This window comes from Danio rerio, chromosome 25 (genome assembly GCF_052040795.2).
Source record: "Danio rerio strain M-AB ecotype USA chromosome 25, GRCz13ab, whole genome shotgun sequence".
Lineage (NCBI taxonomy): Eukaryota > Metazoa > Chordata > Actinopteri > Cypriniformes > Danionidae > Danio > Danio rerio.
Genome location: NC_141045.1, coordinates 36,622,501 through 36,642,361, shown reverse-complemented (window position 1 = coordinate 36,642,361; position 19,861 = coordinate 36,622,501). Strand labels below are relative to the sequence as shown.

Below are 19,861 nucleotides of genomic sequence, written 5' to 3'. Positions count from 1 at the left end.
AGCAAACCGAGTTCACAAAAATGCTAATAATTTCTCAAATTTTGGTTCCTATGAGGTATAACTTTTGCAAACCCTTGCACTATTTCTTTAGCAACCTTGCAACCTTCCTTCAAGAACACTCAAATGTACACGTTCCTCTGCCTAATCAAACCAGACAAGACACTACATACAGTGAGCCGAGTATGTGTGAAAAACAACTGCTAGTGATAAAGATATTTTTTGTCTCTTCCTTTTTTATCTCACCTCTTGATGTCTCTGATATTTCCTTCTTCAAAGCTGTAACGCTCGACTATGCCCTAGGGTTAATTAACATGTACCAAACACTGAATGATCAGAGAGAATCCAAAAGCTCCATAGGTTAAGTGTCACATGGGAAACGTGTTGTCAGCCATGGATTCCTGCAGCTCAAACCCCTTGTTCTTTTCAAAGTGTTGTGATAGAGCAAGCAGTGGTGAATTAACAGATACTATTTTTTCAAAACTTTCAATCCATTATGCCAGAAAAAAGAAATAAGGTATTTTTGGATTCAGACTTTGACATTTTCCCCTTCTTACTTGACTACACAAGTAGAAATCACAACTGCTTTTTAACCCGAATAAACTCCTACCTGGCAACAAAGTTTTACTCATTATAAGATACTTCCTTGAATATATAAACAATTACAGCTAATATCAATAACATAAAAAAATCTAGCTTTAGTAAAAAAAACAAAAAAAAACTAAAAAACAAACAGTCAATATACATCAATAAATGTGTTTAGCTAAATAATTCATGGGCAAAATATGCTTAGCCACACCCCTTGAACCATTAGTTTGCTGTGAGTGAAAGATAAGAGGAACACAAAAATAATAACCCCGTCCCCTACTCATAAATCTAATTCAGTAGGAAGTTTCTGAACTATGCACACATATTAGTGGGTAGGGCTTATAGTTTGAGGACTTAAAACTAAACATTGACTTTCAGCTCTAGATGTGACATCACAAACCTATATGTGACATATATGCCAGAAACCTATATGTGACATATATGCCAGAAACCTATATGTGACATATATGTCAGAAACCTATATGTGACATATATGCCAGAAACCTATATGTGACATATGCCAGAAACCTATATGTGACATATATGCCAGAAACCTATATGTGACATATATGCCAGAAACCTATATGTGACATATATGCCAGAAACCTATATGTGACATATATGCCAGAAACCTATATGTGACATACATGCCAGAAACCTATATGTGACATATATGCCAGAAACCTATATGTGACATATATGCCCGAAACCTATATGTGACATGTATGCCAGAAACCTATATGTGACATGTATGCCAGAAACCTATATGTGACATGTATGTCAGAAACCTATAGGTGACATATATGCCAGAAACCTATATGTGACATAAATGCCAGAAACCTATATGTGACATAAATGCCAGAAACCTATATGTGACATAAATGCCAGAAACCTATATGTGACATGTATGCCAGAAACCTATTTGTGACATGTATGCCCGAAACCTATATGTGACATGTATGCCAGAAACCTATATGTGACATGTATGCCAGAAACCTATATGTGACATGTATGTCAGAAACCTATAGGTGACATATATGCCAGAAACCTATAAGTGACATATATGCCAGAAACATATAAGTGACATATATGCCAGAAACCTATAGGTGACATATATGCCAGAAACCTATAGGTGACATATATGCCAGAAACCTATATGTGACATATATGCCAGAAACCTATATGTGACATATATGCCAGAAACCTATATGTGACATATATGCCAGAAACCTATATGTGACATATATGCCAGAAACCTATATGTGACATATATGCCAGAAACCTATATGTGACATATATGCCAGAAACCTATATGTGACATATATGCCAGAAACCTATTTGTGACATATATGCCCGAAACCTATATGTGACATGTATGCCCGAAACCTATATGTGACATGTATGCCCGAAACCTATAGGTGACATGTATGCCAGAAACCTATATGTGACATGTATGCCAGAAACCTATAGGTGACATGTATGCCAGAAACCTATAAGTGACATATATGCCAGAAACCTATAGGTGACATATATGCCTGAAACCTATAGGTGACATATATGCCAGAAACCTATATGTGACATATATGCCAGAAACCTATATGTGACATATATGCCAGAAACCTATATGTGACATATATGCCAGAAACCTATATGTGACATATATGCCAGAAACCTATATGTGACATATATGCCAGAAACCTATATGTGACATATATGCCAGAAACCTATTTGTGACATATATGCCCGAAACCTATATGTGACATGTATGCCAGAAACCTATATGTGACATGTATGCCAGAAACCTATATGTGACATGTATGCCAGAAACCTATATGTGACATGTATGCCAGAAACCTATAGGTGACATGTATGCCAGAAACCTATAAGTGACATATATGCCAGAAACCTATAGGTGACATATATGCCAGAAACCTATAGGTGACATATATGCCAGAAACCTATAGGTGACATATATGCCAGAAACCTATATGTGACATATATGCCAGAAACCTATATGTGACATATATGCCAGAAACCTATATGTGACATATATGCCAGAAACCTATTTGTGACATATATGCCCGAAACCTATATGTGACATGTATGCCAGAAACCTATATGTGACATGTATGTCAGAAACCTATAGGTGACATATATGCCAGAAACCTATAAGTGACATATATGCCAGAAACCTATAGGTGACATATATATGCCAGAAACCTATATGTGACATATATGCCAGAAACCTATATGTGACATATATGCCAGAAACCTATATGTGACATATATGCCAGAAACCTATATGTGACATATATGCCAGAAACCTATATGTGACATATATGCCAGAAACCTATATGTGACGTATATGCCAGAAACCTATATGTGACATATATGCCAGAAACCTATATGTGACATATATGCCAGAAACCTATATGTGACATATATGCCAGAAACCTATATGTGACATATATGCCAGAAACCTATATGTGACATATATGCCAGAAACCTATATGTGACATATATGCCAGAAACGTATATGTGACATATATGCCAGAAACCTATATGTGACATATATGCCATAAACCTATATGTGACATATATGCCAGAAACCTATATGTGACATATATGCCAGAAACCTATATGTGACATATATGCCAGAAACCTATATGTGACATATATGCCAGAAACCTATATGTGACATATATGCCAGAAACCTATTTGTGACATATATGCCAGAAACCTATTTGTGACATATATGCCAGAAACCTATTTGTGACATAAATGCCAGAAACCTATATGTGACATATATGCCAGAAACCTATGTGAGACATATATGCCAGAAACCTATAGGTGACATATATGCCAGAAACCTATATGTGACATATATGCCAGAAACCTATATGTGACATATATGCCAGAAACCTATAGGTCGACATAAATGCCAGAAACCTATATGTTACATATATGCCAGAAACCTATTTGTGACATAAATGCCAGAAACCTATATGTGACATATATGCCAGAAACCTATATGTGACATATATGCCAGAAACCTATATGTGACATATATGCCAGAAACCTATATGTGACGTATATGCCAGAAACCTATATGTGACATATATGCCAGAAACCTATATGTGACATATATGCCAGAAACCTATATGTGACATATATGCCAGAAACCTATATGTGACATATATGCCAGAAACCTATATGTGACATATATGCCAGAAACCTATATGTGACATATATGCCAGAAACGTATATGTGACATATATGCCAGAAACCTATATGTGACATATATGCCATAAACCTATATGTGACATATATGCCAGAAACCTATATGTGACATATATGCCAGAAACCTATATGTGACATATATGCCAGAAACCTATATGTGACATATATGCCAGAAACCTATATGTGACATATATGCCAGAAACCTATTTGTGACATATATGCCAGAAACCTATTTGTGACATATATGCCAGAAACCTATTTGTGACATATATGCCAGAAACCTATTTGTGACATAAATGCCAGAAACCTATATGTGACATATATGCCAGAAACCTATGTGAGACATATATGCCAGAAACCTATAGGTGACATATATGCCAGAAACCTATATGTGACATATATGCCAGAAACCTATATGTGACATATATGCCAGAAACCTATAGGTCGACATAAATGCCAGAAACCTATATGTTACATATATGCCAGAAACCTATTTGTGACATAAATGCCAGAAACCTATATGTGACATATATGCCAGAAACCTATATGTGACATATATGCCAGAAACCTATATGTGAAATATATGCCAGAAACCTATATGTGACATATATGCCAGAAACATGTCATTAGTCTATCATAATTTTTCATACAGCTTGACGGATTTTGTGAAATATGCTTAGCCACACCCCTCCAACCATTAGTTTGCTGTATGTGAAAGATGAAAAGAGAAACCCAAAAATAACCCCGACCCCTAGTCATTATTCTATTTCAGTGGGAATTGTTTGGACCATGCACACATTAGTGGGTGGGGCTTATAGTTTGATGAATTAAAACTAACTATTGACTTTCAGCTCTAGATGTGACGTCACAAATCCCACAATTTCTAAACAGACCATTTTGGAGCTTATTTAAATATATATTTATGTATTTGTTAATAAGGAGCACAATGATTTTAATCTATTAAACTGGTAATAGTACAAAGACATTTTATATGTCAAAAGATCAAGACAGATGAATTTCCCATGTCATGACCCTTTTAAATGTCTAGGGGTCACAAGCGAGCAAAATGGATGGTTATTAAAGCAAAGGATGAGTGGAGAATGTCAATTTTTTCTGTAACTGCAGCAGAGATTAGAAGACTGTTTATAATACAGGTAAAAGTGAACTGTTTCTATAGAGGGCTCATTAATACACAGTACTTTTCTCTCGCACTGCAGCACTGGTCTGACATTTGGTTCATGCTTGAGTGGATGCGGCCCGATTTCCATCTTTTGCATGACGGGACTGCAGTGTGTGTGTGTGTGTGTGTGTGGAGAATGGAGAAGCGCATGGCCTCACAAGGACATTGGCGACGGTCCGTCTTCGGGAGACGGGATTAAGGTAGCGTGACAATCGTGTATTAAAAGCACTTAGGCTCAATCCGACCACATTCACAGGTTACAGGTTCAATGGCAGATGGTAAAACTCACACATGCAGAATTGCAAGGAGACTTTCACCAGACAAACTGGGAGGCAGAGTATTTTTGGCATTATATTGCGGCACTGAAAAAAAAAAGTCAAATTACTGTAGAAACTGTTTTATAACTTTGTAATTTTAAAGAATATCTAGACCAGATTTTACTTCTAATTTATTTATATTATTTTTGATCAATAAATTCAATAATTATTAATATCTTTTTACAATATTGAGATTATTTAATTATTACATTAAATAATAATAAATCATTTTACACATTATTTTAAATAATCACTCAGAGCAAACTCTTTAACTTAACATAAATGTTATAAGCATGATTTATTAAATTAATAGGATTAAACCTGTAACATTGAGTGACATTTTGTGAAATTTGCACAAGGTTTAACGGATGTTCTTTCTCTGCTAATATTGTAAGACATTATATTTGTTCAAATTAAATTCTTTCAATATTAAGACGTGTTTTAGGAGTTTGAGAAAGCAGAAAGCACTTCAGCCATTTTTTCCTTACAATATTATATTAGCATTTTTAAAGGTCATTGCATTATAGTCATTTATACATTTTATAATTATATACATTCATTTTCCTTCAGCTTAGTCCCTTTATTTATTAGGGATCGCCCCAGCGGAATGAACCGCCGGAACGTTTTACGCAACAGATGCCTTTTTAAGCGCAACCAAGTACTGGAAAACACCCATACACTCTCACATTCACATCCTACAGCACATGTGTTTGGACTGTGGAGGCAACCAGAGCACTGGAGGAAACTCACGCCAACACGGGGAGCACATGCAAACTCCACACTGAAACACCAACTGAACCAGTAAGGACTCAAACCCAGCAACCTTCTTGCTGTGAGGTGACAGTGCTAACCACTGAGCCACCGTGCCGCCCAATTATATACAACCGAGCAAAATTTATTAACATGTTTAATGCCATTTTAAGCAATTGAAACAAGGCACTGTTGTTTAAAAGCTCAGGAACATCCTTTTCGGAGAAAAGAGTCTGTGTAAAATATGCTATTAAATATAATTTGTTAATTATATTTAATTAATTATTCTTAATATAGTCACATTTTAAGACAAACAACAAACATTTTTCATTATAAATATCTTTCCTCATTTTTTTTGTCAATAAATCATTAGAAAGATTAATTTTTTTTAGTATGGTGTAATAAACCTTTTACGCAAAAATATAATATGAATCAAATTTATTATAAAAGAAAATATAAAAACACCATTCAGCCTAGGGCTGGGTAATACAGCAAAGAAAAATTATAATGTTTCATATCATTCGGTATCGATAATCATTGAATATTTTTAACAATACATTTAGGAATGTTAGGATTTTATTTATTTATTTATAGCCACTTTATTTTAATTTACGCGCCGACATATGGTGCAATAGCACATCAGGGCGTCGCGAGTTCGAATCCCGGTTCGAGGACATTTCCCTACCCTACCCCCCCTCTCTCTCTCCCACTTCGCTTCCTGTCTCAACACTGTCCTATCTAATAAAGGCAAAAAGGCCAAAAATAAATCTTTAAAAAAAAAATGGACGTTCTTTTTCTACCAATATAACTGTGAAACATTATATTTATTAACAAATACATTTTAAGAAATAGTGAAAAATCAAAAACCCACAGTGGCCATTGTCTGTTTAAATTCTGACTATCTTTCCAGCCTTCCCTCTTTAACCCCCGATCACGTCGGTTTTATAGTGGAGGAGCTCATATTAATATGCAACCACCCGTCATGTTTGCCTAAACCAGTTCTCAAGAAGTTACGATGACAAATATGTGGTCTGAAACCCACGGAGTCGCCGGCTTGAACAAACACACAGATGAACAGATGATTAGAGCCACTTCACGGCCGAGCGTGATTAGCGCCGCTGGATCTGTGCCACTTTTAACCCTCCTGACACTGAACGCACGACCAGAAAACACCAACACTGAACACAAGCCAGGAGTTTTCAGGAGTCGCAACAATAAAGGTATAATATAGCATTGACCTCTTCTCATCTGTACATTTAAAAAAAGTGTCCTGCTTTTTGATTTTGGTGCAAACATCATACAGTTTTAACATGATTTACATGAAGAGACAACAAAAAAAAAAGTAACAGTAGTTAATAAATCTGCTCATGCGCATTTAGAATATTTGATGATTATTAAAAGACTCTGTATTAATTAATGATATATATTTTAATACAAAATCTTAATTCTTTGCAATTATATTTTAGAGCAAGAATGCTTTACACACTTGAAATACAATACAATTTAATACGATCACATCTTTTTACATTAGTATACAAGTATAAATCTGAATAAGCATGTTGCTTTATTTTTGCATGAACACATTTGTTCCAGTGATTAATAAAGAAACATCAACTGTGCTTTGAATAATGTCACAAAGGTTATTTGAAACGTTAAAGTAGACACTTTATTTGCATTTAATGTGCTGTCTGTGTACTTTATATAAAAATGACTTTTCGAATTTTACATTTGATGCACATTAGACAAAATGGGATATATTGTCTTTTACCATGTGTCATTTTATTATAAATGTGTTTCAAATTAAGGACGTTACACTGTTATTGTACAAACTGCATTTTTGCTAATTACGCTGCCAACACCCAAAGCATGGGTGGTTCTGTGAGCTGGTAATCTCAAGACCCAAAGTATTTCATGAAAATCTTCTAAATCTTCAAACTAATGATTAAACTCCAAAATGTCTTTCTAGTAACTTTAAACACCCAAGATTACTTTTATTGTCAACATTTCCCTCTCTTAATTCAATCCCACTTAAAAACGCATGCTGGGAACTACAAATCCCCAAACCAGGTAGTTGTTGGACCAACACAATTCCTTCTTGTTGTCCCAAAATAAAACATTCAAGTTAACTTTGCTAGTTAAGCTGCCAACACCGAAAGCATGGGTGCTTCTGCAAGGTTGTAATCTCAAAATCCAAAGTATTTTATGAAAATCTTCTAAATCTTCAAACTAAAGTGAGGAGTAAACCCTAAAAAGTCTTTCTAGTAACTTTAAACACCTAAGATTACTGTTATTGTCAACATTTCCCTCTCTTAATTCAATCCCACTCAAAAAAGCATGCTGGTAACTACAAATCCGCTAACCAGGTAGTTGGACCAACACAATTCCATCATGTTGTTCCAAATAAAACACTTAAGTTAATTGTGCTAATTAAGCTGCCAAATCCTATGCAAAAAAGAATGCTGGGAAATGCAAATCCCCTAACCAGGTCGTTCAACCAACACAATTCCTTCATGTTGTCCCAAAATAAAATGCTTCAGTTAACTTTGCTAATTAAGCTGTCAAATCTCACGCAAAAAAAGCATGCTGGGAACTACTAATCCCCTAACCAGGTAGTAGGACCAACACAATTCCTTCATGGTGTCTCAAAATAAAACAATTAAGTTAACTTTGCTAATTATGCTGCCGCAACATGAAAGGCATGGGTGCTTCTGCAAGATGGTAATTTAAAAACCCAAAGCATGACAATCTTCAAACTAAAGTAAAGATTAAACTCCAAAAAGTCTTTCTAGTAACTTTAAACACCTAAGAATACATTTATTGTCAACATTTCCCTCTCTTAATTCAATCCCACGCAAAATAAAAAGCATTCTAGGAACTACAAATCCCCTAACCAGGTAGTTGGACCAACACAATTCCTTCATGTTGTCTCAAAATAAAACATTTAAGTAAACATAATAATTTACAACTTTAAGTAGACTGAAAAAAGTGTTGCATGCAGAACTGTTGCAAACAATTTACTTGTGTTGAATTTAAACAAACAAATTAAGTTTAATAATGTTCAACTTAATTAGTTTGTTTAAATTCAGCCCAAATAAATTGTTTACAACCACTTAACGTAAAATTTTGTTTTTAGTAAATCCAAGGAATCATCTTTGAATAATTTTTTTCAGTGAATGGAAAACGAATAACTGGCCAAAGACATGACAAGAATTGTGTTTGTTCAGCTCATTTTAAACAGGTAGTTTAAACAAGCAACAGTAATCTTCTTTTGAGCGTGTATAAAGAGCATCTGAAGTATATTTATTCAATTAACAGATCTAAACTCAAAAACAAAAAGTCTCTTTCGCAAAAAACTCTCAACAACTGCAACCCAGTCCAAATAACACTCGCAGGCTTTTCTATTGTTTTGCAAACCTCTGGAAAACAAGGCTCTTTTCTCAGAGTCTTCTACTCCAGCGCTGCTCGCGGCATGAAAAGAGGCTGAGGCAGAGCGAGCGGCAGAAGACAGAGGATGAACCCAGGCTTCGCCACGGGGAGATCTCAAAGCGACGGCGCACAGCGGAGAAAGACGAGGCTCCCCGTAGCGGCGCTCCAACCGTCAGGCCTAAAGCAGCACATACTGCTGATCACATCCAACCAGCACACCCTTCTCTTTGTTCAGAACATCCAGACGAGAAACGGTTTCCAGCCATTTTCTTTGGCTGAACTCTTGTAGTTTGGTTTTACAGCACAATATTAGCTAAAGTGCCCTCCTATTATGCTTTGTCAGATATTGTATTTCATGTCGAGTGAAATAATGTAGATGTTTCTGGAAGTAAAAGCTCTGGAAAGTTGCAAAAGTGTAGGATAAATGGAGTTCTTGTCTCCTAAAAGAAAGTTGCCAGTGATTTCAGTATTAGCCCTATACGTGCTGTAGGCAAGTAGCCATGAAACGGAAGATAAGATTGTATTTTTTCTTATATCATGATGTACATCCAATTAAAACGGTCCTAATATGATAAATAAATGTAGGGCAGTGCGTGATTTCATCCTTTGAGAACCAATTGGGTCATTGGAAGATGGGTGTCGCTAACAAAATGGAGGAAGATTGATGAATGGACAAAAGTAGCCTAGAAATTAGCCCCGCCCTAAAGGCATTCCATGTGACCAGAAGTGAAGAAAAGTCATTTTCAGGAAGGAGGGAAGGTTTTGGCATTTGACAACTCATTTTCCTTCGGCTTAGTCCCTTATTTATCAGTGGTTGCCACAAGAGAATGAACCACCAACTATTCCAGCATGTGTTTTACACAGCGGATGCCCTTCCAGCCGCAACCCAGTACTGGGAAACACCCATACACTCACATTCAGACACACTCAAACACTACGGCCAATTTTGTTTACCCAATTTACTTATAGTGCATGTCTCTGGACTGTGGGGGAAAAGCGGAGCACCCAGAGGAAACCCACAGGAAGACGGGGAGAACATGCAAACTCCACACAGAAATGCCAACTGGCCCAGCTAGAACTCAAACCAGTGACTTTCTTGCTGTGAGGAAACAGTGCTAACCACTGAGCCACCGTGCAACCTCTGATAGGCAAATTCATTTTTTACAAAACAATGAAGTACACAGATAAATCATTTATAACAAGCACTACTATCCAAATATAAGAATAAGAAGAGCAAATTTTAATTTCATGCCGACTTTATGACCCTATTTTAATGATTTAAGTGCATGGTCTAAAGCGCACACATGTCCCAATCCACTTTTGCTATTTTAAGGATGGGAAAAATGATCTGTGCACACGGTAATGGCCTAAAAGGGTTCTTCTTAATCTCTTAATGAACTATACTGTAGGTGTGTTTTGGGTTTAATGCATATTAAACCAATCAGACTCATCTCCTATTCTCTTTTAGAAGCAAATGTAGTTGCATTATGGTGAATTTGATATTTACAAGGCATAAAGTGCAAGCAGAAAAATTGAAAGCTTATTTTATAGACAATAATAATCTTTTACTTTTTTTATGCTTTGATTTTTCATATTTAAATATATTTACGTGCTGCTGCGCATCCCTTTGTGTGTAATAAGCAACGTCTATGTGCAGTTTTGGCCCAACTATTACAAATTAAAAAAGAAAATAATAACTGCACCATTGATTTTAGATCAGGTCTAATTCAGCTGCTTCAAAATAGCCTCAAATAATAATGTGTAGAGTAACACGCATCCTTTTCAGACCAGCACTCATGGGTGCCCAAATGGGGATAAAAGCAAGTGCTATTTAAACAACATATTGCAGGACATGAAAATGATCCCTGCATTGGGCTGAAAATAGCAAAACATACCTGTGTTGCACCTGGTGCCACATTGCACCAGGTTTATGATGTTGTTTATTTGTTCCCTGTCAACTTTGACCCTCAAATGCTGTATTTGTAGCCAGGATTGGAAGAATTTGGTTTGTGTTGTCAAAATGTCAAGAAGATGCTGTTTTCTAGATTGTGAAAGCAAATCGACTTTGCAGACACTTCTAAAGAATGAGGACTCATGCTCTTATATGATCAAACTGATGGTGCCACTGTTTTGTTGATATCTCTATTATTTATAAGAACAAAGGAAGAGCTGAAATTCTGATACGATAATTGGAATTAGGTTTCCAACACGTGTTGTAAGTGATTGACCAATACCTTTGGCTAGACCAAAAAAAAGCATGAGTTTAGAGAGACTGGAATCTTAAACAAACCTTTTCAAACACTGAGAAAAAAAAAAACTGATGGTGCTATATGATAAAGTTGACTTTTTTCTTTGAATGGACCAACTTGTGAACCTACTATAGGATGTAAAGCTTACAACTTAATCTATAATGTTCTTATAAACGCCACCACTTTCTTACAGTTAGCTAAAAACTCACATTCAGATCCACCTCCAAATAAAATCAACAACTGGTGGATTTAACCAAATCTGAAACCATCCTTATACTTGATAGATGCAATAAAAACTGCACAATAATGCCACCAAAGTTAAATAAATTCAAATAACCCTTCTCAAGTTAAACATTGGTATTGTGTTGTGTAAAATAAATATAAACCTTTATTCAAATGTGTTATTAAGAATCATTTTATGCTCTAAATCGGTGTTTCTCAACCATATTCCTGGAGGATCACCAGCTCTGCACATTTTCACATGTCTTCCTAACCAAACACACCTGATTCAGATCATCAGCTCATTAGCAGAGACTGAAAGACCTGTAATTGGTGTAACAGACAAAGGAGACATCCAAAACATGCAGTGTTGGTGGTCCTCCAGGAACGTGGTTGAGAAACATTGAACTAAATGGCATTTATATATTTTTATTCAGAAAACAAAGATCAGTTGGCAGAATAAAAGTAAAGCTTACAGTTTACTCTGACACTATGAACTGTAAAACCAGAGAAACTGAGAATTTCTAAGTCTTCTTAATATCTAAATTGTTAATTATGAAATGTTTTGATTGCAACAAAGTGGCTAAAAAAACAAATGGTCAACAAATCAACCAAGCAACTTCCATTAAGCAATATGAAAATGCTTACACCCAGCCATCACCACAAAAAATACAATACAAACAACCAAAGCCCAACCATGAGAGATTCACTGTACACAGCCAGAGACAAAAAGGGCGTCAGTGTTTTTAGGCCCTATTGTTCCCATCATCGTCTTTGTCGCAGTAACAGAACGACTCTTAGCAGCGCTTCCTCTGTTGTCTGAGTTTCAGCCTCATAAAAGAAAGCTGTCATGACAACACCAAAGGCAACAACCGCGTCTTTCCATCCAGAGCGCTTGGCTGCTGGAGACGGGCCACTTCTCCACACGTCAGTCCTTTAGTGGAGCCCCTGTTTGCCATACAACTGCACCACTAATGAACCCACGGGACAGCTGACACCTCCGAAATATAAAATAATGAGAATTTAGGAAATATTAATCAAACTCAGGGATGCTTGTGGTTCTTTTTTTGGTGGCTGCTGAGGATGTCGAGCAGCTCTTCTGGCTTAGCCTGTGGAGATTCTGTTTTCCAGAGAACAAGTGCACTAGCTGGAGGACATGGGATCACACGCACTGCATGCACACTGCGTTTGGTGATGACTGGGAATTTCCCCGGTCTAGTCCATAATTAAATACCCAGCACTGCACAAGTCAGACAAGCCATGGGCATCAATATAGACGACAAGAGGGGATACAAATCTGTATCACACAGCCGTCTAAGTAGAGATGCAGCAGCTGTGCTCTTTTAGGCCTAGGGTGACCATCAGTGACAAGTCCTGGTCGAGATTTTCTATATTTGGCTTCCTGATTTCATACTTGCTGAAGGTAAAGATTGGAAAAGTAGGTTGACACTAATATGTAAACGATTGACCCATTGTTGTGCGCCAAACATGAGGTTGACAGAGAATGGTCAAAGCGATGAAAGTATGCCTTGTTTCCACTGAGAGTTACAGTACAATTGAGTAGAGTCTGGAAGACAGGGGCATAACATGAAGGCGGTGTAACTTGTAGCAGAGGCATAACTTGAGTTATGGAGTCTTACATGTCAAAACTATTTTGTTGGCAAGATGGTACTGTACCCATCACAATCATGAAAGTCTACACCAACTCCACACCTACACCCAACCATTACATGTATTAATGTCTACACCTACCACAACCCTAAACCCAACCATCATTGTTATTAACGTCTAGACCAGGGGTGGGCAAACTCGGTCCTGGAGGGCCAGTGTCCTGCACAGTTTAGCTCCTACTCTAATCAAAGACACCTGCTTATAGATTCTAGTGATCTTGAAGACACTGATTAGCTTGTTCAGGTGTGTTTGACTAGTGTTGGAACAAAACTCTGCAGGGACACCTGCCCTCGAGGATCAAGTTTGCCCATCCCTGGTCTAGACCTTCCCCAAACCTAAACCCAACCATCACAGTTACTAACGTCTACACCTTACCCAAAACCAAACCTAACCATCACAGTTATTAATGTCTACACCTTCCCCAAACCTAAACCCAACCATCATTGTTACTAACGTCTACACCAGTGTTTCTCAACTGGTGGGTCGCGGGAACATTTTCAGTGGGTCGCAGAGTGTGTGGTCAAAAAAACAACAAATGTTTAATTTTTAACCTATTTTGCTTAAATAAGACTTTTATTTTGAAATGCGCAAGCAACAACTGTACCGTTTGACATGTGAAATTTCATTTAATTATAGCAACAAATATGTCAAATCACAAGTACGACCCTGAATATGTAAAGTATGGATTTACATATTGATGACAAAAAAAGGCTTAAAGCCTCAGTGTGTCATATGTAGTGATGTGCTCTCAAAAGAGCACTTTTAGAAACCAAACATTTGTCGTTTTTACTTTGTAATATTTCTATAATTTGAGACATTTTGTTAAATGACCGCAATAAAATATTGTTTATTTGTAAGTCTTGGTGATTTTCTTATGATTTATCTGTCACTACTTGTGCATGTTAATAAATAAATACAAATTAATTATAATTCCTAAAATTATATTATAGTCCTAAAAATTTGGGCCGCGGGTTGATGACCATGTAAAAATGTGGGTCCCATGGCCAAACCAGTTGAGAACCCCTGGTCTACACCTTACCCAAAGCCAAACCCAACCATCACAGTAATAAATGTCAACACCTTACCCAAAACCAAACCTAACCAACATAGTATTTAATGTCTACACCTTCCCCAAACCTAAAACCAACCATCATAGTTACTAACGTCTACACCTTCCCCAAACCTAAACCCAATCCTAATAGTTCCTAACGTCTACACCTTACCCAAAACCAAACCCAACCGTCATAGTTACTAACATCTACACCTTCCCCAAACCCAAACCCAACCATCATAGTAATTAATGTCTACACCTTACCCAAAACCAAACCCAACCATCATAGTTATTAACATCTACACTTTCCCCAAACCTAAACCCAGCCATCATAGTTACTAACGTCTACACCTTACCCAAAACCAAACCCAACCATCATAGTTATTAACATCTACACCTTCCCCAAACCTAAACCCAACCATCATAGTAATTAATGTCTACACCTTACCCAAAACCAAACCCAACCATCACAGTTACTAACATCTACACCTTACCCAAAACCAAACCTAACCATCATAGTTTTTAACATCTACACCTTCCCCAAACCTAAACCCAACCATCATAGTTACTAACGTCTACACCTTCCCCAAAACCAAACCCAACCATCATAGGTATTAACATCTACACCTTCCCCAAACCTAAACCCAACCATCATACTTAATAATGTTTATACCTACTACAACCCTAAACTCTATACCATTAACAGATATTAACGTAAAGGCACAAGTTGCGGAGACTTTAACACTTGACGCGCTCACTGATGTACCACTATTTGCAACCACATGGGGCAACCCCAAGAAGGCTGTCATGACAAAACGGACGAAGAAGTCAGTGAGTGGATCTGCTAAATGAATTAATATCAAATATATCAAATGAATAGCTTGTGGATGAATTTGGAGAAAACTCATGAAATCATTTGCTGAAAACGTTCTCTGGAAAGTATTTCCGTCGTCTTGCCAACAACATCTCGTTGTAACATCTCGCATGGTTCAATGGGATCTCGATAACTTGCGCCTCAAACTTACTACAAGTTACCCCCCCTTCATGTTACACCCCTCTCTTGCAGTCTGCAGACAGATACACTTGGAACGAGTCTGTATGGGTCATCTTTCTGTTTCCAATGCCAACAGTAACCTTACATGACAGGCATGGTGTACACGCTTAAAGAAGAAAGCCGTATGGGCCGTTCACATTGCATATTTTCAAGTTCATTATTTCAAATGTAGACAATCAACAAGCAAAAAACAAAAGGAGAGAAAAAGTGGTGGGATTTGCACTTTTCACACATTTAGAAATTCTTGTGGATCTTAAAATTTGTTTTAAATTAGGGATGGACCAAATTTTTAGCAGCCAAAAATTGTCAGAAAATGACCGTTTTCATCCAAAAGTTTAAAAAAAATTGGCAAAAAAAAATGTGCAGAAAAAAGTGCTTTTTGTTGCTGCATTGTTAAAAGCTCAATATTTCACTCTGTAGATCTTGCATTTATGAACCTGAACTTATCTATGCACGTACTGCACATGCTCAGCAGAAAAAACAAGGTCTGCTAAAATAAAGCGTTTACAAGATATTTCTATAGTAATTATTCCTGCTGCTTGCAATAGTGTTACTGTGCTATCATGGCAACTCTGGTAAAATGACGCCTCTCCACTCGTTCACTGTTGATAATGTGGTCATTTTAATTGTTTGTGTTAAGTTCTTTCGCTAAGTTTTAAAAGTCTTACAAAATTATATTATGTAATAATGGGGTATATGCCGAAGCATGCTAATAGGACTTTTAATTTGCCATTAACCTGGGTTAAGCGCTTCCGGCGAATTGAATGCCAATGCAAAATCCGGTGCGTTTAAGGTCTGTTTTCTATAAAAATCAGTGATCTCCACTGGCTGAGTGATATCCGATTTAAAGTGGGTCTCAGATTGTACAAGAAGCACTGCATTAAATTACATTTTACCCCGCCATGTCTTTATAATATGAGCATTTATTTTACCCCAGTATATTCAATGGAGCTTCTGCGTTAGCCTGCCGATTCTGACGGGCGCGTGCGAGTAAACAGCTTTTTGTCTCGTTTTACGGTTGAGCAACTAAATAAATGCTAAAGTTTATTTAACTGAATGTATTTTAATGACATTGCAACATCGATGCTGTATAAGGAACCGTATAAAATGAGAAAAAGTTCACAATAACAGGTCACCGGAAGTGTATCAGCATGGGAACAGCACTAGCTCGGCATATACCCTATTAAAATAAAATATAATTATTAAAAGCATTTTCATTTTTTGCCCAAGTGCATCCAGAGATTTCAGTTTCAGCCCAGAATTTTCATTAGGGTGAATTCCTATTTTAAATACAGTGTTTTACTAATGTATATGGTAATGACATGGCAGGACAGTAAAGCACTAAGCAAAAACTTTACCTTACCTTTTGAGAAGAATCTCTGCAAAATTGAAATCAAATTCCACCATCTTGTAAGAGCACCGCTAATGTTTATCCTGGTTTTAGCTTGTCCATCTCTGCATGTTATATGCATACAAGTCTCCAAATGTTGGCTAGCACTCCTGCAAACAAATTAAATTGAACATAAGGAATGATCCCACACCAGCTAAATACCCTCTAGCTCAGTCTCTCAGCCACACCTTAAACACTTTGGTAGGTCAAGCCAGAAAGAGACAGATTTCACCAAGCTGACCAAAGTTTAACCCATGGTATTTGCTGTGAAAAAAAAATTTAAATCCTAAAATATCTAAAAGTTTTACTGTATTAATAAATGGATAACTCTCGCCAAAATTAAAATGCACTCGCTATTTACTCACCAGCATTTGGTTCCAAACCTTCAAGAGTTTGTTTATTAAAAGAAGATACTTTGAAGAATGCAGATACTTGAAGATACTTTGAAGAATGCAGAAAACTTGTAACCATTAACTTCTATAGTAGGAATAATAAACAGTAATGGTTTCTGCAAAAATACTTATTTTGTGTTAAAGAGAGGAAAGAGTTTTTGGTTGAACTATCATTTTAATGTCATGCTAACACCAAGCATTGCATTCTCATTACAGATAAAAAATAAGGCAAAAAGCAAAACTGAAGTAATTCGTTTCAGTTCTTTTGAATCGACGTTCGCCAAACTGGAAGTACAACATAATTTGAAACGCAGTAGTCATATTGAAAAAAAACAAACATATCAGCAGGAAATGAAGCGCAAGTTTTGGACTATATGATCCAAAATCTCCCTTTACTCTTAAATTGAGCACTATTTGAGGAAGCAACCATTTGTAGTGGTCCAAAATATAGTACACCACAATACAGCACAGCAAGGAGTGAACAACTAATTTAATGACTAAAAAATACCCATGATGCACTGTAAGAGGTCATGCACCAAATTAATTTCCTTATCTGACCACAAGATGGCATTAACATCTTATTGATGTACATTTCCAAATAAAACAACGTTTAATTGTTAACAATCATAGATGACAAAATAAAAAAAACTGTTTCATTACTAATAGACAACTCAGTGAGCGTTAAATAACTAACACGGTCTAGAAGAGGACGATCTCCTTTTATAAGGGATTTATCAACCAGCAAAGTATAAACGAAATAGCGTCCCTTCAGTGCACCAATTCACTCATTCGTTTTTATTTGTAAGTCAACTACACTAGTAAACTAATGTAGTGAATAGTGAATGTATAGGGTTGATTTCAGATACAGCCTTGCACATTCACAGGAAAAAATATATACTTCTGTTAAATAAATTATAAAATAAATGGTGAATTTGATATTTTGAATTTAGCCTAGGCGTACTACTAGGAAAAAGAAGCATGCAGTAACAGCTTACATGATCTGTTATGGTTTAAGCTAGGAATGCTTCACTTAAAAAAAAAATTAAAATAAAAAGTCTAGTTTTACTTTTTACTCAGATTAGCATTTTTTTGCCAGCAGCATTTTCTTTTGGTCGTGATTTAAGTACACTGTAGAGTATAGAAGAGTTAAGTATCTAAATTATTTGGCCATTTTTAAACAGATGCTAGTGGTCTAATCTGATTCAATGATCTATGCTAAGCTAAGTTAAAAGTGCTCCTGCCAAATCCCGAGATCAGCTTAAAATGGATTCCAAACAAGATAAAACTCAATAGTTTAACTATATGTTGTAAATGAGGCTGTTTTCAAAACAAAAGACGAGTGTTCCTTTAAGTAGTAGACTAAAATAAAACAGGCCAACATCAATTTTCAGAAGTGTCTTAACTATTTGGGCTTTGCTAATTTAATCCATTTCCATGATCTATGCTAAGCTAAGTTGAAAGTGTTCCCGACAGACCCGAAGATAGACTTGATGGGTTAAAAAAAAAAAAAAGATGGAGGAGTTTAATAGCCTATTTCAAAATCAAACTATGTGTGGATGTTATATTCCTAAAATAATCAGGCAATTTTCAGAAGTGTCAAGTATTTGGACATTTATATACGAGATGCTAATCTAATCCAATTCCATGATCTAAGCTAAGTTAAAGGTGTTTTCACGCCAGACCCGAATATCCACTTAATGGGTTATGAAATATGGATGAGTTCAAAAGCTTATTTTCAAAACAAAATATGAGTGCCTTTAAACTGTTGCCTATGATATTCCTAAAATAAAATAGGCCAACATATTAATTTTTAGAAAGTATCTAAACTATTTGTACATTTTTAAAAAGATGCTTCTCCAATCCAATTCCATGATCTATGCTAAGCTAAATTAAAAGTGTATATTGTGTGAACTGTTTAATATATCAGCATAGTTGTCCAAAGTAATGTGCTGTGAGTAACCCTCCTAACCCTATGAATTAAAAAAAAAAAAGATAAAGGAGTTTAAAAGCCCATTTCAAAAACAAACTATGTGTGGACGTGATATTCCTAAAATACTCGTCCAAATACTTGACGCTTCTAAAAATTGGCTATTATAAACGAGATGCTAATCTAATCCAATTCCATGATCTGAGCTAAACGAAGTATTTTCAAATAAAAAATATAGCCTATGTGTGGACTTGATATTCCAAAAAATAGGCCAACATATTAACTTTCACTTTGAGATCGTCAGAACTTAAATATGTAATCATATTTGAACGCTTATTTTGACCACATGCCGTTTTAAAACGTTAACCATGCTTGTTTGCAAATTGTAAATATTAGGAAGTAGGCTTCAA

General features: G+C 36.1%; 1 protein-coding gene across 9 annotated transcripts in view; it reads right to left on the bottom strand.

Moving 5' to 3' along the window:
- The window catches only part of LOC147830940 (uncharacterized), a 211,534-nt gene that overhangs the window by 191,266 nt on the left and 407 nt on the right, over positions 1-19,861 (bottom strand). For all 9 annotated transcript variants that reach the window (XR_015526737.1, XR_015526731.1, XR_015526733.1 and 6 more), the window contains exon 2: positions 17,106-17,242. The gene's annotated coding sequence lies outside the window, so the exon portion shown is untranslated. The remainder of the gene's footprint in view (positions 1-17,105; positions 17,243-19,861) is intronic.